The following is a 3881-nucleotide window of genomic DNA, read 5'->3' as shown; positions in this document are numbered from 1 at the left end:
ATGAATGTCTGATTTGAAAGGAGACTGAATGTGCAAACAAGAAGTTTACCTTGATGTAAGATGCCAAAGTGTGGTGGTCACAATGATATTACATATCGAGAGGAGGATACGGTCAAAAGCAGACACGTAGAATTCAGAAAAATTGGACTATAAATTTGTCGAGCACTATGAAGGATTTGGAAAGCTCAGGTGCTGCAAGAAAATCAGAGAACTGAAGGGTAGATTGAATGATCAATTATGTGTTAGTCGAGTTTATTATGTGTATTCATTATGCAGTTGGGTCTGACAGTCAGAAGCTACACTGAAATCTAGGATTTAAACTCTTTATTTAAACCTTGAAATAAATGGACAGTTTTAGGATTCAACAAAATAAAAATAAAAAAATACACTATGATTAACATTAATATGAAATATTACTAGGTGAAAATTCAAATGAGTAAATTAGTGACATTGATCATTTGACTGTGTTTTTTCAGTGAAGTCTAGACAATCTGATCAGGAAGATCAGGCCCTTTCTTTCAGAACATGCAACACAACTCCTTGTTCAAGCTCTTGTTCTATCCAGGCTGGACTATTGCAATGCTCTCTTGGCAGGTCTTCCAGCCACTTCTATCAAACCTCTACAATTAATCCAAAATGCCGCTGCAAGATTAATCTTTAATGAGCCGAAAAGAACGCATGTCACACCCCTGTTCATCAATGTGCACTGGCTACCAGTAGCTGCTCGCATTAAATTCAAGGCATTAATGTTTGCCTACAAAACCACCACTGGCTCTGCACCCCTCTAGAAGCTTGCGTTCTGCAAGTGAACGGCGTATTATTGTGCCATCTCAAAGAGGCACAAAATCACTTTCACGGACTTTTTCATTAACTGTTCCCTCCTGGTGGAATGACCTGCCCAACTCAATCTGAGCAGCTGAGTCCTTAACCATCTTCAAGAAATGACTAAAAACACTTTTATTTGACCCTCTAACTTTAGCCCTTTCTATTCTATTTTAATTCTACTTTATCTATATTTATCTTCTTTTAAAAAAAAACAACAAAAAAAAAACACTAGCGTTCTATTTTTTCTATTCTATCTACTTGTTTTTCTTTGTGCGTGTGTGTGTATATGTGTGTGTATAATATATATATACACCTTGCTATGTGTACTGCGTTAGGCTAACCGAGACTTGTCATTTGCACTTATATATTGTTGCTCTTTTGTTAGTTTTGACTGCTTTTATTGTCCTCATTTGTAAGTCACTTTGGATAAAAGCGTCTGCTTAATGACTAAATGACTAAATGAAATGACTAAATGACAATCTAATGGTACTTTGTAACTGCTTTACGTTTTGGCGAATTGGTGAATTTGTATGATCTCATTTCTGCGTTTTCGTATGATCTGCTTATACCCCACTGATGGTTAGGTTCAAGGGTGGATGTTTATGCTTACTATTTTTCTAAAAATTAAACGTTTTTGTACCAATCAAATTGTCAAAAATCAAGATTTTCCAAAACATGAAACAGTTATGTTTTATTATGAAATTGGGTTGTTTAAGCATATGCTCTTTGGATTATCTCAATTTATGCATACATTTGTGCAAAATGTGTATATAATATATTTTAAGTATCTGTGACAGTGTTCAGGCCATTTTGGTGTGTAAATGCCTCTGTTCAAAGCTGCTGAAGTGGAATCTTACTAACAGTCTGTGGTGAAACTCGCTTACTGACATCAAAAAACATCAGGGCACTTCCTAAGCGTCTGTCCTTCTTTTTGAGGTGTTACTAACTTTGTTGCTTCTCACAGCTGTCAGAATCAGATTCAGCTTGGACTGTCTCCAATTAGCAACAATATGCTGTCAAACTCAACCCAACTGCTGCAGTCAGCATGTGTGGATCATTTAGCTGTCTAAGTCTCAAATTTCTCTATATTTGCCTTTCAGTGGTGGAATGTAACTGGGGTCTCCCCATTTATTTTTTGTCAGACTTAAGACAGCAATACCCAACTAAACATGTCAGTTCAAACACCAAATATCCCTCTTTTTTTTTTTTTTTTGGCCTTTTATTCAGAAGTGGAAAAAAGTTAGGTGGACAAGATCCGAAAGACCACAAACCAGGATTCAAACTTAGGTCGCCCAAAGCATAACCTCACTGTGTGTCAGAGCACTACCCACATGTTGGCTCTGACTAATTATCCCTCTTGTTCCATTAAATAGCATCATAGTTTAGCTTTTCTATAGTGGTTTAAGTTTGATATTCTGCTTATTTAGCTGACCTATATTGAGTCGCACTGCAATGTTATAAGGACTGTGCTTGCACTCTATGAACACTTTTAGCACATCAGCTTTAGCACTTCACTTGTATCTGTGACCACAAACTCCAGCAAATATTTGCAAAAAAAAATGTAAAATAAAAGGGTTTAGCTTAATCACAGCATGTGTTCTCTGTTTCTTCATGTGGGATATATGAATGCCAGTTTGTGCCTCCATAAAAAAGTGTGTGCGTGGATCTGTGTGATTTTTCAGATCAGATTCAAATTCTCTTCCTTCTCATTCTCACCACAAATGCTTTTAATGCTAAGTTCTGTTATCATATCGGCATTTAACTTGAACTGTAAGGTGAACAGTGAGATGAACAAAGATAAAAAAAAAAATCCAAGGCTATCCTCAGTCATTGCAAGCAATCGTTATGTGTTTATCTCCCTATATAAGCTTTAAATGTCAATATTTGTATATTATTCTCCCAGAGTACTTTTATCATAGAAAAATCTTACATTTGTAATTGTTAATGTTGCTCCCGCTCTGCTATTGCTTGTTATTGCTGCTAAAGCTGGAGGGGAAAACAAGAATGTAACAGGACAGGAATGTTTATCACTTATCAATGAGACCAGTAGCTAGTGACGTTAATGATCTTGCCTTCAGACTTTCTGGACCTTAATTGTTGTAGTCCTGAAGGGAGAACGGGCTGCATCCAGTGATTCACATGATGTCTTGGGGTTTAGCATGTGTAATTGGCATCCTTTATGCTATGATGCAAACCCCAAAGCAAATATATGACTGATAACCAGGGTCAATAATGGCACAAAACGCTGGACCTTTTGTTCTGCATATTCTGTGCCTTTAACGTAAAACACACCTCCACTGCATGGCAGGGGGAATTGGGTACCTACACACATCAGCAATGTTACTGACTACATGAGAGTTGGCAGAAATCCTATGGCAGTGATCTGAGAGCTTCTCACCAGGAAAGAAATATCGGAGAACGCATATGAATGAGTCATTACTGTGTGCTTTGGACCACCTGCAGCTTAAAGGTGCAATAGGTGATTGTCTTAAGAAACATTTTTTGCTATGCTGGTTGAAAGTCTCTTCACATCCCGATAGCAATCATTAAGTTAAGTGGTCTAAATGTATTTGTCTGTATTTATATATTCTGTGGAAGGCGTAGGATCAAGAAATGTTCGTCCAATCAAAGCGCTCGGTCCGAGAATGGCAGACAAACATCAACAACCCTATCTTCCTTCCTGGTATTGTAGTACTTTTAAAGTTTTCTCACCCGTGAATGACACATGATATGTAGCCCAGCAGTTAATCCAGTCCTCGCACCAGCTCATTAGATGTGAGCTACGTGCATGAACTGTGTTCCGATCTATATGATCCCTACACAGTGACCATTGCTCCCTACTCCCTGAGCGGGGGAAATCCGTTGAAGTTTACTTCACTTCGGAACATGGGCTGGAATTGAGAACCGCTGATGTAGCCTATTGTAGTAATGTTGTCTCTGGTATTCTGGTCTGTGAATGAGCGTATGCGTTCAGGGGGTGTGGCTTTGGACAGCGATTGCAGGGAGGGTGGGACATTCGCTTTCAGTGCTATCAGGCTAAAGTTAGCATTTTCCAA

The sequence above is a fragment of the Sinocyclocheilus anshuiensis genome, unplaced genomic scaffold (genome assembly GCF_001515605.1).
Source record: "Sinocyclocheilus anshuiensis isolate Anshui unplaced genomic scaffold, SAMN03320099.WGS_v1.1 scaffold13, whole genome shotgun sequence".
NCBI classification, from domain to species: Eukaryota; Metazoa; Chordata; class Actinopteri; order Cypriniformes; family Cyprinidae; genus Sinocyclocheilus; species Sinocyclocheilus anshuiensis.
This window is presented reverse-complemented; position numbering follows the sequence as displayed.